Source organism: Arachis ipaensis, chromosome B9 (genome assembly GCF_059453495.1).
Source record: "Arachis ipaensis isolate K30076 ecotype BB chromosome B9, ASM5945349v1, whole genome shotgun sequence".
In the NCBI taxonomy this organism is placed as follows: Eukaryota; Viridiplantae; Streptophyta; class Magnoliopsida; order Fabales; family Fabaceae; genus Arachis; species Arachis ipaensis.
This window is the reverse complement of record NC_142444.1, coordinates 77726985-77744663: the sequence shown is the minus strand read 5'-3', so window position 1 is coordinate 77744663 and position 17679 is coordinate 77726985. Positions and strand designations below refer to the sequence as shown.

The window sequence follows — 17679 nt, the reverse complement described above, 5'->3', positions numbered from 1 at the left end:
AAGATCTGAATTTATCTAAATCATGAACAATAGCTAAGAGTTCTTTTTCAGTAATGGTATAGTTGGATTGTGCTGCATCTAGTGTCTTAGAAGAGTAAGCAATGACATAAGGGAGTTTACCATCGGACTGTGTAAGCAGGGCACCTACAGCATGGTTTGATGCATCGCACATTATCTCAAATGGCAACGTCCAGTTGGGGCCTCGCACAATTGGTGTCGTGGTAAGAACTCTCCTTAGCTCTTCAAAAGCTTTCACGCATTCACTATCAAACTCTAAATCCACATGAAATCCTTGATAAAGCGCCTATAGAATCCTGCATGTCCCAAAAAACAAGTGGACCTCCCTCACAGATGAGAGGTGAGGTAAAGTGGTGATAACATCGACCTTGGCCGGGTCTACAGAAATACCTTCACGAGATACTACATGCCCTAACACTATGCCTTGTCGTACCATGAAGTGACATTTTTCAAAATTTAAGACAAGGTTAGTGTCAACACATCTAGCTAAGACCTTGGCCAAGCTCTCCAGACAACAATTAAATGAAGTACCGTAAACGCTGAAGTCATCCATAAAGAGTTCCAGGCAATTCTCCATTAGATCGGAGAAGAAACTCGTCATGCACCGCTGAAAAGTAGCGGGTGCGTTACATAGTCCAAATGGCATCCTTTTGTAGGCAAAGGTGCCAAACGGACAAGTAAACATGGTCTTCTCCTGATCTTCAGGAGCAATATGTATCTGGAAGTAGCCAGTAAAACCATCAAGGAAGCAGTAGTGAGATTTACCTGCCAAGCGGTCTAGCATCTGATCGATGAAGGGTAAGGGATAATGGTCCTTCCGTGTAGCGGCATTCAGTCTTCTGTAATCAATACATACTCGCCACGCATTTTGTACTCTTTTAGTGACCATTTCAGTGTCGTCCTTCTTGACCGTTGTGATGCTCGACTTCTTGGGGACAACTTGAACTGGGCTCACCCACTCACTGTCGGCTATCGGGTATATGATACCCGCATCCAGTAATCTGGTGACCTCTTTCTTCACTACATCGAGGATGGTCAGGTTGAGCCTCCTTTGCGGTTGCCTAACCGGCCTAGCTCCATCTTGGAGATATATCCTATGCATGCACTTGTGGGAGTCAATTCCTACAATATCCGCTAGGCTCCATCCTATTGCTTTTTTGTACTTTCTTAGAATATCTAGGAGTCTTTCTTCTTCTTCACTTGAAAGCTCACTAGCAATAATGACCGGAAACCCTTGGTTGTCCTCTAAGAAAGCATACTTCAAATGAGATGGAAGGGGCTTCAGTTCACTTTTTACCTCAAGCTGGGGTTCCTTTTCATCAAGCTCATGGAGTTCATTCTTGACAACTTTCTCATGTTTATCCTCTTGGTCATCCGTCTCCTCAACAATAGGGTAATTTTTGAGAGCATGTTGGTGAGGTTAGCCAATTGAGCACCCAAGAAATCGAATTAAGCCTTCTTGCTCTCATCTCGCTTCTCCATGGCGGCTCTACGCTCATCAACTTTATTGTTGGAAGATGGAAGAGTTTGGTTTTGGTTTTGTTGTCTATGGTGTGGTGCTTCGTACTTGGTGTAGTTGTTTTGGTTTTGGTTAGAGTGGCCTTGGTTGGCTTGGTAGTTGGTGTTGTTATGGTGGTATTGGGATGAAGATTGGTTGTTGTTGTTGGGAGAAGAAGAGTTTTTCCAGCTTTGGTTTTGATTGCTTCCTTGTGCATTATCCCTTCACCCTTAATGTTGATTACCACCTTGATGGTAACTGTTTTGGCCTTGAGAAGGGTAAGGTAGACGGTTGTTGTAATTCACATTGGCTACTACAATAGCATGTTCCTCTTGAATTTGATGGCATAGATCGGTGTAATGTGTGGTGCTAGAGCACAAACCACAAATCCTAGGAGGACCTTCAAGTTGAGCAACCAGTGTTGGGGCTTGGACGGCTTGGATGGAGTAGTATTCTTTTTGATCCTTTTGTATTTGGGTAAGGATGGTAGTCATATCCCCAAGTGCTATGGTTAGACTTGATTCGGAAGGAGATGGTTCTACCACACCCTTGAGAGGATTACTTTTCACCCTTGTGTGTTGTGTAGCCTCGGCAACATCCTTTATCAAATTCCAAGCTTCTCCCTCCATCTTGTTTTTCGAAAGGAAACCACTGCTAGAAGCGGTAAGCAATCTTCTATTTTCCACACAAAGACCTCCGGTGAAGTAGCTAATGAGCAAGTGAGTGTTCATTCTATGATGCGGACAGGATTCCAAAAGGCTCTTGAACCGAGACCAATACTCATACAAACTCTCTTGGTCTCTTTGCATTATGCCCGAAATCTCTTTCCAGATGTAGTCGGTATTCTCCAGTGGAAAGAATTTATCTAGAAACTATCTTCTCAAGAAATCCCAATTAGTAGCAATCTCATCCGGTAGCGAATAAAACAATGTCTTTGCTTGCCCTTCAAGAGAGAAAGGGAAGGCAAAAACCATGATAGCCACCTCATCGACTCCATGCCTTCGAGCCGTAGAACAAGCAACTTGAAAATCTCTTAAATGTCGGATGGGGTCTTGGCTCGGCAACCCATGATATTTAGGAAGTAGATGTATTAAGCTACCCTTCAATTCAAAGTTTGGATCAAGGTTAGGATACCTTGCTTGCAATGGTTGAAGTATGATATCCGGAGCTCCTTGCTCATGCAAAGTGATCATCGTGGCTCTGCCATGTGTGGCTCACCTGTAGGATGTAAAGATGTATTATTAGTGCCAACAGAAGAATAGGAAGTAGCGGACTCCAAGTCACTCTCGGTATCGCTTACTGATTCGGTATGTTCCTCAAGAGAGGCTGAAGTACTAGTTGTATGATCCAACCGCCGTCTAGCTTGCTGAGTATGTAACAAAGTTCTTTCAATCGTGGGATCAAAATTGGCTAAGCTAGAATTCGGTTGAGACCGAGTCATCAAACTTGAGAGTCATAGCACAAATATAAAAGAAATCTAAACTAGAGCTAAGTATTGAAAACAATTAAAATATCTACAATATTTACATATTTGATGGAGACCCAAGGGTGTATTGGTAAAGATTTTCCTCAATAAAACTGCGTTGCAAGTATAGCTCTACCAACAATAATCCTCGGGCATCAAATTTAGAAGAGGGATTTGGTTGTCACAAGTTCAACCCCAATGGAAATAACCAAAGTATTCAAACCTTGGGTCGTCTCACAAGGAATGGGCAAACATGTGCTTCAACATTGGTTAGAAATCCGGGGTTGTGAGTTATGAGCATAAAAATAAATGGGAATCTTAATAAGCAAGTAATCTTAGATTGCAAGAAACTAATTCAATCAACTAAGAAAGATATGAGTGATTTCAAACTAACAAAGTAACATTCAATATGATTCTATTCTAAGCTAAATAAGTAACTAAAACTAAGGCAAGTGATTGGGAATTGTGGTTTTCAAGTATGAATAATAAAAGCAACTCTTGGCTAGGCATGGGAATTGGGGTCACCATCCTTGTCTAATAACCATATCATGACAATTATGAGGAACCAAACTCATTAAGTCTACTTCTATACTTAAAGTACGTCAAATGGTTTGGTCAACATCAATCCATAAGTTCTAACCTCACTACTAATTAATTTAGTAGAAGGTTAGCGTCAATGGTTATCAAATTGACCACTAAGGGCTTCCAAATCATCAAATCCATTAGACCCAATGACTCAAGTTTACCCAATTCCCTTGGCTTAGGCCAAGAGTAAAGAGAACTACTCCATAATCAAAGTAAACATTTCATCAAACACATGGTAAGCATTAACAAAAGACATGTTCAAAATAGCAATTAAATTGAAATCAACAAGTACTCACAAATAATGGTCAAAATACAATCATCCAAACAACACAATTAAACATAGAAATCATCAATATAACATCAACAAGCCAAGATTCACAACATTCATGAAATGGGTATAAAATGACAATTGATAAGAATTCATAAAACTATCACAAGATATAAGAAAAATTACACTAGGAAATTCAAATTGAACAATTAAAATTAGTAATTAACAAGATCCAATTCACAATTCAACAAGGGAAGATCAAATTAAAACTAGATCTAGAGAGGAACAAGGGTTTCTCTCTCTAGAAGAACAAAAAAACAAAAACTAGCTAAAAATTGTGTCTTAGTAAAAATGGTTGATCCCTCCTTTCCCCCTAGCATCCTTGGGTCTTTTCCATGCAGAAACAGCTTGAAATTGGGCCTGATGAGCCTCAGAAATCCCCAGGCATGATTTTCTTTAGTGAGGTCACGTGCAGCTTCCCACGCGTGCGCGCCATGTGTGCGTGCGCGCCGATTGCTTTTGCGATCCACGCGTGCGTGCCAAGTGCGCGTGCGCATCAATAGGAATCTTCTGATCCACGCGGATGCATCCATCCTTGGGCGCCACTTCTAGCCAACCTCATCCACGCGTGCGCGGGCGCGCCAATGCTGCTTTTTCCAAAATTTCAAGTCTTCATGTTCCTCCCTTTTGTACATGATTTCTTTCTCTCTTCTAGGCCATTCCTACTTTATAATTCCTGAAATCACTCAACAAATACATCACGGCATCGAATGGCAATAGAAGAGGATAAAAATATGGAAATTTTGAGGCAAAATAAGCATGTTTTTCATCATGGGACAATATTAGGAAGTGAACACAAAACCATGCATTTCTTGTGAATTAGTGTGAGAAATATTGACAAAACCCCCCAAATTCTAAACAATATAAACCACAAAATTGGGGTTTATCAGTAATTCACTCTACTCTTCTCTAATCATGTTTTCTAAACCTTGTTCTTCACCTAACCAATCAACAAGTATTTAATGTACCAATGCAAACATCCTGAGATCTTTTCAAGGTTATAATGGGGCCAAGGTAAAGGTGAGGGTATATATATGGCTAAGTGAGCTATAAATTGAATCCTTGATTAACCTAAGCTCTTACCTATACATACTCTATATTCTTCTTAAATCATGCCTAGCTATCAAAATTTTCCCACTTTTGTATTACATACTCATGCATAAACTTTTCTCTTAACTTGTATCACATATGCATTGATTTTTATTGAACTTAACTTTAGGGTAATTTTGTCCCCTTATTCATTTATCTAATTACTTATTTATTTGAATGTTTTTGGGCTTTTTTTTTTCAAAAATAAACATAGCTTATCAATTCACATGGATTTATAATTTTTTTAGTTTCACATGAGTAGGTACCCAAATTTCCAATTAATTTATTAATGTAAAAACATAACACATTCCCTTGTTAACCCAAGTTCCCATAGTTTTCCACACTTAATTGACACACAATCTCTATCTTAAGCTAACCAAAGATTCAATTTGGGGTATTACTTATTTTTCCGCTTAAGGCTAGTGATGTGGTAAAATATAGAACAAATGGGATTAAAAGGCTCAAATTGGCTAACAAAGGTGATTGAAAGGGTAGGCTATTTGGGATAAGTGAGTTAATAAAATAATGGCCTCAATCCTATGCGTGCATATAACACATTAAATATTGGACATATAGGATGGAACAAAATATAGATTACAATCATAGAGAAGCAAACACACAAGAATAAATTTTTTATGGTTAAATAATGTAACCATGTCGTTAAGCTCAAATCTCACAGGTTGTGTGTTCTAGCTTTTAACTATGTTCCAAACACAACTTTCAGACAAGTTTAACACAAAAGTTTTGATTTAAATTAGTGAAATTTTTCAAAAATAGGGTCTTATAAAGAAACTTGTTATTTTTCAACCAATTAGAACATGCAGGCAAATAACCTATTACTATGCAATTTATCCTATCCTAAACAAAAGAAAAATTAAACAAATATCTTATTCTATTGGTGTTAAGAAAGAAAAATTACCTCCGGAAGTCAAGTGCTGACTGACCTCCCCACACTTAAAGCTTGGCACCGTCCTCGGTGCCATCAGTCAGGAAAAAAGGGGGCTGGTAGTAGCATCTCCACAATCGAGACCGTCATAGCTCCCTGTGCTGGTAAATGAAGTGGAGTCCGGGGTGTTTGGTTCTTCTTCAGGTGGGTGGTTACCAACAAGCAGCTCCTCGAGGTATGTAAATCGGCGCTTGTTACGGCACTCCCTTTGCTTTCCTTTCTGGTCAAGCCTGTCTAGCCTCTCAATTATCTGATGGAGCAGTTGGTTTGTTAAAGGTGCTTGTAATGTGGAAGCAGAAGGAATATCTTCGGCCGGTTCTGCAGGCCGGCTAGCAGTGGCTGCTAGAGGTCTGATATATTTTCCGTTAGGGACTATCTGATCATCCCGTGGGATCATGGCCTTGGTGTCCCCAGCTCTGTAGGATACTCTGGCTGCTGAGACTAGATCTGAAACAAAGGCAAGAAAAGGTAGGTTTCCCACAATCTGTACGTGTCCCATAGCATGCCAAATGTGTCTTGGTAAATTGAGGTGCTGGTCTGTAAGGATACACCAGAGTAGAATAGCCATGTCTGCAGTGAAGGAGGACTCATGAGTGCTCGGAAAGATGTAATGGGACATAATATGTGCCTATACTCGAGCCTCCAAGGTGAGTGCTGAAGCCAATATGCTCTTAGGTCGAGATCGATGGTATTCAGAGATCCATTTGCTGCCAGGTTGTGCTATAACTTTGAGAACGGCGTCCCAGTCAAATTGATATGTCTGGAGCTTGAATGAGGCTTTTTGGAATGCGTCCAATCCTTCTGGTGCAGGGGGAAGATCTAGAGCTCTTTGAATGTCCTCTTCAGTTATGGGAACTTGCTTCTGACGGACATAGACAGACGACATGGTTGGCATGTGAAAATTGGAGTAGAATACAACTACCCATTAGAGGTTAACATGCCGTGGCTATCTTCGTAGGAATCCCCACTGTCTTTGTTCAATGCGGGGCTCAAAAAATTCAATAATGTGGGTCAGAAGAATGAGAAGGTGCTCATTGTTATAATTCGTCTCGGCCAGGATGGGGAACATCTGCTCCCAGTAGCGGTTAGTGAACCGCGCAGTGTCCTTTGCTGGAAAAGCTTTCTCTTTTTCATCAACCTTGATGATCCTCTTGATTTGCTTTGTTAAGGGCTTTACTTCTGTTGAAGATGGCTCTGCCACTAGTGCTCTTTTTGTTCCTTTCCTCACCGGTTGTTTGGGAGTAGCTTTCTCTTTGGCCTTCTTGGTGGCCATCCTGAAAAGGGAAAAAGTAAGTACATGGAAAGGTAAGGGTTCGAGCAAGGAAGAGGATGGTATAGATGATAATCAATGCATGGTAAAGAAGGATGTTGTTAACACATGGTCATGAGTACATGTGAAAAGTTCATTAATCGAAATATAGCAAGCGCATGTGATGGCAAGTAGATGCAAGATGTTTATTGGCATGCCGGCAAAGGCATGAGTAGCATAGATCAACCATTAAATGTCCAAGTTTGATTATCAACTCTTTCAAACTAACAATCTGTTTGTATTGAAAATTATATTTAATCAATAAAATACAAAAAGGGATTTTGTGAAAAATAACAGGCATTTAGAGTAGAAGAATAGAATAATTTAAAATAATGTGGAATGCCATATGGACTTTTTCACAAACACATAGCATGCATGATAAAGATATTATGGAAAGTATTAAATTGAATATGCAAATAACCCTTTAAGAACTAATATTAATTGTCAAACAATTTCTTAATATACTCGCAAGCAAAATATAGAAGAAAACAGTCATCCAATTAAATTTTTAACACCAATTAAAGGAATAAAAAGAAAAATAAAGAAAAAGAAAATATAGATAATGAAAGTAAAAAGAAAAAAAAGAAGAAAAAGAACATAAATAAAAATAATGGAAAAGTGAAAAGTGAAGAAAGAAAATAACCTTGATAATGGATGTGAAAAATAAGGGGGAAAGGTAAAAAAAGTAAGAAGGAATAAAGAAGGGAGAAGGGAGAAGAAAGAAATAAGAAGGGAAAAGAAAAGATTTGGATTTGGGGAAGAAAAGATAAGATATTTGGCGCTGATCTGGATAAGCTATGCGTTGCATGTGACACGGACGCGTGGGGCATGCGTTCGCGTGGTTTGTGATAATTTCAGGTGACGCGGACGCGTGGGTCATGTGCACGCGTGACCTGATTTGTGCTATTGGCGCGAGTGCAGCCTCGCATATGCACAACTCTCTGTTTTATACGCACATTGCCAAAATTTTAGGTGACGCGTGCGTGTGGGCGACGCGCACGCGTGAATGGCCATATTTTGAAAAATGACGTGGCCGCGTGGGGCACGCGTTCACGTGGTAGGGCTTGTGCTTCCAGCACCATTCTAGCCCCACTCCATCGTAACTCTCTGCCATATACCCATTTACGTCGAGTTCATAGAGTCACGCGAGCGTGGAAGGCTATTTTGAAATTTGACGTGGACGCGTCAAGGACGCATACGTGTGGGCGTGTTTTGTGCCTTAGGCATGCCTTCAGCCACGCTCCTGCATAACTCTCTGCTTCTTTTCCTCTTTTTGCGAAAGCACCTATGACGCGGACGCGTCAGCGACGCTTGCGAGTCGTGTGCCCCCCTTTTATATATATATATATATATATATGTGCAGAATGCAAATACAGGCTATATGCAGCTATATGCAGAGTTTATGAGAATAATCATTAACAAAAACAAACATAGAATAAATTAAAATAAAACTAAGACTGAAATGGAACGATCATACCATGGTGGGTTGTCTCCCACCTAGCACTTTACTTTTACGTCCTTAAGTTGGACGGTCTTCAGGTTCATTCTGCTTCTGTTGGTGGGTCTTCCAAGAGGAAAACCTCTAGCTCTTTGTGATCCTTCATCTTTTCACCATGATAAAGCTTTAGGCAATGTCCATTGACCTTAATGAATTTGAAGCTAGAAGGATGACGCAGGTGAAAAACTCCGTATGGCTCTGCCTTTTCTACTCTATAGGGACCTTCCTATCTTGATCTTAGTTTTCCTGGCATAAGCCTCAGTCTGGAGTTATAAAGAAAAACTAACTCCCTTGGTCTGAACTCTCTCCTTTTTATGTGCTTATCATGGACAACCTTCATCTTCTCTTTGTATCGTCTGGAGTTGTCATATGCTTCTAGGCGAAGATTCTCCAATTCTGCTAGTTGCAGCTTTCTTTCAGCACTAGCTTCGTCAAAATTTATATTGCATTCCTTTACAGTCCAGAAAGCCTTGTGTTCCACCTCTACTGGAAGGTGGCAAGCCTTTCCGTATACCAAGCGGAAGGGGCTCATCCCAATGGGTGTCTTGTACGCTGTTCTATATGCCCAGAGTGCATCTTGTAGCCTGGCACTCCAGTCATTCCTATGAGGCTTTACTATCTTCCCCAGAATGTGTTTGATTTCTCTGTTAGACACTTCTGCTTGTCCATTGGTCTAGGGATGATAACCTGTTGCTACTTTGTGAACGATCCCATGCTTCTTCAGTAATCCTGTTAGTCTCTTGTTACAGAAGTGAGTGGCTTGATCGCTCACGATTGCTTGTGGTGATCCAAAGCGACAGATAATATGGTTTCTAACAAAGGAAATAATAGTGTTAGCATCATTAGTACTGGTAGGAATTGCTTCCACCCATTTAGAAACATAATCTACGGCTAACAGTATATAAAGGTAGCCATTAGAGTTTGAAAATGGACCCATGAAGTTAATGCCCCAAACATAAAAAATTTCACAAAAAAGCATAATCTGTTGAGGCATCTCATCCCTCTTGGATATATTACCAAATATTTGGCATGGGGAACAAGATATATAAAATTCAGCAGCATCTTTAAAAAGAGTAGGCCACTAGAATCCACAGTCTAAGATTTTTCTAGCTGTTCTTTGAGGGCCAAAATGTGCTCCACTCTCAGAAGAGTGGCAGGCCTCTAAAATGGACTGGAATTCTGTTTGAGGCACACACCTTCTAATTACCTGGTCAGCACCACACCTCCATAGATATGGGTCATCCCATATATAATATTTAGACTCGCTTTTCAGCTTATCCCTTTGATGCTTAGTAAAATTGGGAGGGAAAGTATGGCTAACTAGATAATTAGCTACAGGTGCATACCAAGGAACTACTTCAGATACTGCATGCAAGCTATAAAATGAAAAAGCATCATTTATAGGAGTGGAGTCATCCTTAATGTGCTCAAGGTGACTCAAGTGGTCTCCCACTAAATTCTGGTTACCACTCCTATCTTTAATTTCTAAATCAAATTCTTGCAGCAGCAGTATCTAACGTATCAACCTTGGTTTGGACTCTTTTTTTGCTAGTAAATATTTTAGAGCTGCATGGTCTGAGTACACTACTACCTTAGTACCAAGTAAATAGGCTCGGAATTTATCCAGAGCAAAAATAATAGCAAGAAGCTCTTTTTCAGTAGTAGTGTAATTAGACTGAGCAGCGTCTAAGATTTTAGACGCATAAGCAATTACGAAAGGATCCTTACCTTCGCATAAGCCAGTGCCGCTCCTATTGCATGGTTGGAGGCATCACACATAATTTCGAATTGCGGGCTCCAGTCTGGTCCTCTCACAATCGGAGCTTGAGTCAGGGCGATCTTCAGTTTATCAAACGCTTGCATACAATCCTCACTGAACTCGAACTCAATATCTTTCTGTAGCAGTCTGGATAAAGGTAATGCTACTTTACTGAAGTCCTTAATGAATCTCCTGTGAAAATCTGCATGGCCTCGGAACGAACGGACTTCCCTCACGGAGGAGGGGTAAGGTAAACTAGAAATGACATCTACCTTTGCTGGATCTACTGAAATACCAGTTTTAGAGACAACGTGTCCTAGAATAATCCCTTGTTTTACCATAAAATGACATTTTTCAAAATTCAATACAAGGTTTAAACTAACACACCTGTCTAATACTCTAGCTAAACTATCCAAGCAGAGGTCAAATGAATCACTATATATGCTAAAATTATCCATAAATACTTCCATACAGTTCTCAATAAGATCTGAAAAGACACTCATCATGCATCTTTGGAAAGTAGCCGGTGCATTACATAAGCCAAAAGGCATCCTTTTGTATTCATACGTTCCAAAGGGACATGTAAAAGTGGTCTTTTCCTGATCTTCAGGAGCTATATGAATTTGAAAATAGCTTGTATAACCATCTAAAAAGCAATAAGGGGATTTACTTGGCAAGCGATCGAGCATCTGATCAATAAATGGCAAGGGGTAGTGATCCTTGCGAGTGGCTTAGTTGAGACGCCTATAGTCAATGCAAACCCTCCATGAATTATGCACTCTAGTTGTCACGAGCTCTCCATGCTCATTCTTTACTGTTGTGACTCCAGACTTCTTGGGCACCACTTGTACTGGACTGACCCATTCACTGTCTGAGATGGGGTAAATGATATCTGCTTCAAGTAGCCTGGTCACTTCTTTCTTGACAACTTCTAAGATGGTTGGATTCAATCTTCTTTGGGGTTGACGGACAGGCTTTGAGTTCTCTTCTAAATATATTTTGTGCTTACAAACATGAGGGTTGATGCCTACTATATCCACCAAGCTCCACCCAATTGCTTTCTTGTGCTTTCTCAGCACACTGAGCAGTTACTCTTCCTGTTGGAAAGTGAGTTCCCTTGCAATGATAACTGGGAACTTCTGGTTGTCCTCAAGGTAAGCATACTTGAGGTGTGGAGGAAGGGGATTCAATTCCAATTTCTGCTCATAGCTAGGCTCTGGATTATCCAGGGCTAGTGGTAATGGTAAAGTGGTGCGCAGAAATTGTGATTACACTTTGATTATGTAAAATTCATTGCTCTTTCTTTCCCTGGAAATGGCGTCAAAAACATGATGCCAATACCATGGTTCACAACTTCGCACAACTAACCAGCAAGTGCACGGGGTCGTCCAAGTAATACCTTACGTGGGTAAGGGTCGAATCCCACGGAGATTGTTGGTATGAAGCAAGCTATGGTCACCTTGTAAATCTCAGTCAGGTGGATATAAAATAGTAATGGGGTTTTCCAAAATAGTACTAAAATAAGGATAGAAATACTTATGTAATTCATTGGTTAGAATTTCAGATAAGCGTGTAGAGATGCTTTCGTTCCTCTGAACCTCTACTTTCCTGCAATCCTCATCCAATCAATCTTACTCCTTTCTATGGCTGGCTTTATGTAAGGATGTCACCGGTGCCAATGGCTACTTTCGATCTCTCTCGGGAAAATGATCCAAATGCTCTGTCACAGCACGGCTAATCGTCTGGAGGCATCACCTTTGTCGTTGGTTGCATCCTATTCCTCCTTGTGAAAATGGTCCGATGCGCTGTCACTGCATGGCTAATCATCTGGAGGTTCTCGATCATACTGGAATAGGATTTACTATCCTTTTGCGTCTGTCACTATGCCCAGCACTCACGAGTTTGAAGCTCGTTACATTCATTCAATCCCAGAATCCTACTCGGAATACCACAGACAAGGTTTAGACTTTCTGGATTCTCATGAATGCCGCCATCAATCTAGCTTATACCACGAAGATCCCAATATCTCGGACTCGGTCCCCTGTATTAGTAATCTAAGAGATACTCATTCAGTCTAATGTAGAACGGAAGTGGTTGTCAGGCACGCGTTCATAGGGAATGATGATGATTGTCACGTTCATCACATTCAGGTTGAAATGCGAATGAATATCTTAGAAGCGGAATAAGTTGAATTGAATAGAAAATAGTAGTACTTTGCATTAATCCTTGAGGAACAGCAGAGCTCCACACCTTAATCTATGGAGTGCAGAAACTCTACCGTTGAAAATATATAAGTGATAATGGAGTTCATTGGTCTCGGCCCCAGAGGGTAACCAGAGTAACCAAGACTGCGAATACAATGATAAAAAGTTATATTTATAATAAACTAGTCACTAGGGTTTACAGAGGTAAGTAATTGATGCATAAATCCACTTCCGGGGCCCACTTGGTGTGTGCTTGGGCTGAGCTTGAAGTCTACACGTGGAGAGGTCATTCTTGGAGTTGAACGCAAGCTTTTGTGCTAGTTTGGGCGTTGAACTCCACTTTGCAGCTTGTTTTTGGCGCTGGACGCCAGAATTGGGCAGAGAGCTGGCGTTGAACGCCGGTTTGCGTCATCTAAACTTGGGCAAAGTATGGACAATTATACATTACTGGAAAGCCCTGGATGTCTACTTTCCAACGCAATTGAAATCGCGCCATTTCGAGTTCTGTAGCTCAAGAAAATCTACTTTGAGTGCAGGGAGGTCAGAATCCAACAGCATCAGCAGTCCTTCTTCAACCTCTGAATCTGATTTTTGCTCAAGTCCCTCAATTTCTGCCAGAAAATACCTAAAATCACAGAAAAACACACAAACTCATAGTAAAGTCCAGAAAAGTGAATTTAACATAAAAACTAATGAAAACATCCCTAAAAGTAACTAGATCCTACTAAAAACATACTAAAAACAATGCCAAAAAGCGTATAAATTATCCACTCATCACAACACCAAACTTAAATTGTTGCTTGTCCCCAAGCAACTGAAAATCAAATAGGATAAAAAGAAGAGAATATACTATAAATTCCAAACTATCAATGAAACATAGCTTCAATCATATGAGCGGGACTTATAGCTTTTTGCCTCTTGAATAGTTTTGGCATCTCACTTTATCCATTGAGGTTCAGAATGATTGGCATCTATAGGAACTCAGAGTTCAGATAGTGTTATTGATTCTCCTAGTTCAAGCATTCATTCAGAAAATAAGAAGCATTGTCACCACATCAATATAATTAAACTAAGTTCAAGGATAAATTCGAAACTCATGTACTTCTTGTTCTTTTGAATTAAAACATTTTTCATTTAAGAGAGGTGATGGATTCATAGGACATTCATAACTTTAAGACAAAGTTACTAACTACTAATGATCATGTAATGAAGACACAAACATAGATAAGCACATAACATAGAAAACGAAAAACAGAAGAAATAAGAACAAGGAATGAATCCACCTTAGTGATGGTGGCGTTTCCTTCTTGAGGAGCCAATGATGTCCTTGAGCTCTTCTATGTCTCTTCCTTGTCTTTGTTGCTCCTCCCTCATTGCTTTTTGATCTTCTCTTATTTCATGAAGGATGATGGAGTGCTCTTGATTTTCCACCCTTAATTGTCCCATATTGGAACTCAATTCTCCTAGGGAGGTGTTGATTTGCTCCCAATAGTTTTGTGGAGGAAAATACATTTGAGGCATCTCCGAGATCTCATGGTGATGAGCTTCATACGCCTCTTGAGCTCCATGCATGGGCTCTCTTACTTGCTCCATCTTTTTCTTAGTGATGGGCTTGTGAGATGAATCTTTCCATCTCCCATGGCTCAGAGGTGGAAGCATTTGTCTTCCCTTTCCTCTTTCTTGAGGTTTCTCTGGTCTTAGGTGCCATTAATGGTAATGGAAAAACAAAAAGCTTATGCTTTTACCACACCAAACTTAGAATATTGCTCGCCCTCGAGCAAGAGAAGAAAGAATAGATGAAGAAGAAGAAGATATGGAGGAGATAGAGGGATGTGTGTATGGATGTGAGTGGTGAATGGAAAACAGAAGGGATGACCATGAATGGAGAGAGAGAGGCTGAGGTGGGTGGGGATCCTGTGAGATTCACAGATCCTGAGATGATCCTGTGGGGTCCACAGATCCTGAGATGATCCTGTGGGGTCCACAGATCCTGAGGTGTTCAAGGAATTACAACCTTGCACCAAATTAGGCATGTAAAATGCCCTTGCACACAACTCTGGGCGTTCAGCGCCAGGTTGGTGCCCATTTTGGGCGTTCAATGCCCATTTGTTTCCCATTTCTGGTGTTGAACGCCAGAACCATGCTTGTTCTGGGCGTTCAGCGCCAGCTTCTCTCCATTGTGCAATTCTGGCATTCAGCGCCCAGATGATACCCATTTTGGGCGTTCAGCGCCCAGATACTGCCCATTTTGGGCGTTCAGCGCCAGAACCATGCTCTGTTCTGGCGTTGAACGCCAGGCAGATGCTTCCTCCAGGGTGTGATTTTTCTTCTGCTGTTTTTGATTCCGTTTTCAATTTTTATATTTACTTTGTGACTCCACATGATCATGAACCTATAAAGACATATAACTAAGAAAAATATAGTTAGATAAAAATTGGGTTGCCTCCCAACAAGTGCTTCTTTAATGTCAATAGCTTGACAGTGGGCTCTCATGGAGCCTCACAGATGTTCAGAGCATTTTTGAGACTCTCCAACACCAAACTTAGAGTTTGGATATGGGGTTCAACACCAAACTTAGAGTTTTGTTGTGGCCTCCCAACACCAAACTTAGAGTTTGACTATGGGGGCTTTGTTTGACTCTGCTTTGAGAGAAGCTTTTTCTGCTTCCTCTCCATGGATGCAGAGAGAGATCCTTGAGTTGTAAACACAAGGTTGTCCTTATTTATTTGAAGGATCAATTCTCCTCTGTCCACATCAATCACAGCTCTTGCTGTGGCCAGGAAAGGTCTTCCTAGGATGATGGATTCATCCTCTTCCTTTCCAGTATCCAGGACTATGAAATCAGCAGGGATGTAAAGGCCTTCAACCTTTACTAACACGTCCTCTACTTGTCCATAAGCCTGTTTTCTTGAATTGTCTGCCATCTCTAATGAGATTTTAGCAGCTTGCACCCCATAGATTCCCAGTTTCTCTATTACAGAGAGGGGCATGAGGTTTATCCCTGAACCAAGATCACACAGAGCCTTAAAGATCATGGTGCCTATGGTACAAGGTATTATGAACATTCCAAGATCCTGTCTCTTCTGAGGCAATGTCAGTTGATCCAGATCACTTAGTTCATTGGTAAACAAGGGAGGTTCATCTTCCCAAGTCTCAATACCAAATAATTTGGCATTTAGCTTCATGATTGCCCCAAGGAACTTGGCAGCTTGCTCTTCAGTAACATCCTCATTCTCTTCAGAAGAGGAATACTCATCAGAGCTCATAAATGGCATAAGGAGGTTCAATGGAATCTCTATGGTCTCTAGATGAGTCTCAGATTCCTTTTGTTCCTCGGAGGGAAGCTCCTTATTGATCACTGGATGTCCCAGGAGGTCTTCCTCCTTGGAATTCACGTCCTCTCCTTCCCTTATAGGTTCGGCCATGGTGCTTATGTCAATGGCCTTGCACTCTCCTTTTGGATTCTCTTCTGTATTGCTTGGGAGAGTACTAGGAGGGATTTCAGTGATCCTTTTACTCAGCTGGCCCACTTGTGCTTCCAAATTTCTAATGGAAGACCTTGTTTCATTCATGAAACTTGCAGTGGCCTTGGATAGATCAGAGACTAAGTTTGCTAAATTAGAGGTATTTTGTTCAGAGTTCTCTGTCTGTTGCTGAGTGGATGATGGAAAAGGCTTGCTATTGCTAAACTTGTTTCTTCCACCATTATTAAAGCCTTGTTGAGGCCTTTGATCCTTCCATGAGAGATTTGGATGATTTCTCCATGATGAGTTATAGGTGTTTCCATAAGGTGCTTCTTGAGTACTGTTGGATGCAGCTTGCATTCCATTCAGACTCTCGGAAATCATATTGACTTGCTGAGTCAATATTTTCTTCTGAGCCAATATGGCATTCAGAGTATCAATTTCAAGAACTCCCTTCTTCATAGGCGTCCCATTACTGACAGGATTCCTCTCAGAAGTGTACGTGAACTGGTTATTAGCAACCATGTCAATGAGTTCTTGAGCTTCTGCAGGCGTTTTCTTTAGGTGAATGGATCCACCTGCAGAAGTATCCAATGATATCTTTGATAGCTCAGATAAACCATCATAGAATATATCCAGGATGGTCCATTCTGAAAGCATGTCAGAAGGACACTTTTTGGTCAACTGCTTGTATCTTTCCCAAGCTTCATAGAGGGATTCACCTTCTTTCTGTCTGAAGGTTTGAACATCCACTCTAAGCTTGCTCAGCTTTTGAGGAGGAAAGAACTTGGCTAAGAAAGCCATGACCAGCTTATCCCAAGAGTTCAGGCTATCTCTGGGTTGAGAGTCCAACCACACTCCAGCTCTGTCTCTTACAGCAAAAGGGAAAGGCATGAGCCTGTAGACTTCAGGATCTACTCCATTAGTCTTAACAGTATCACATATCTGCAAGAATTCAGTTAAGAACTGAAAAGGATCATCAGATGAAAGTCCATGAAACTTGCAGTTCTGCTGCATCAGAGAAACTAATTGAGGTTTCAGCTCAAAATTGTTTGCTCCAATGGCAGGAATGGAGATGCTTCTTCCATGTAAATTGGAATTAGGTGCAGTAAAGTCACCAAGCAATCTCCTTGCATTATTATTATTTTCGGCTGCCATCTCCTCTTCCTGTTCGAAAATTTCTGACAGGTGCTTGCTGGATAGTTGTAATTTAGCTTCTCTTAGTTTCCTCTTCAGAGTCCTTTCAGGTTCTGGATCTGCTTCAACAAGGATGTTCTTGTCCTTGCTCCTGCTCATATGACAAAGAAGAGGGCACAGAAAAATAATAATAATAGGGATCCTTTTTACCCAAGTATAGAGGTTCCCTTTAGGTGAGTGGAAGAAAAGGAGAAGAAAAGAAAGAGGGAATTTTCGAAAATTATTTTTGAAAAATGGTTAGTGATTTTTTTTTTCGAAAATTAAAAGAAAAAATTAAAATAATTAGTTAATTAAAAATAATTTTTGAAAAAGAGGGAAG

At 40.6% G+C, this 17679-nt stretch overlaps 1 non-coding gene across 1 annotated transcript; it reads left to right on the top strand.

The window, feature by feature from the left end:
• Positions 1-16817: 16817 nt before the first annotated feature.
• LOC148545100 (small nucleolar RNA R71) lies at positions 16818-16925 on the top strand. Its single transcript, XR_015900595.1, has one exon. It is a non-coding gene; the product is annotated as a small nucleolar RNA R71 (small nucleolar RNA).
• Positions 16926-17679: the final 754 nt, after the last annotated feature.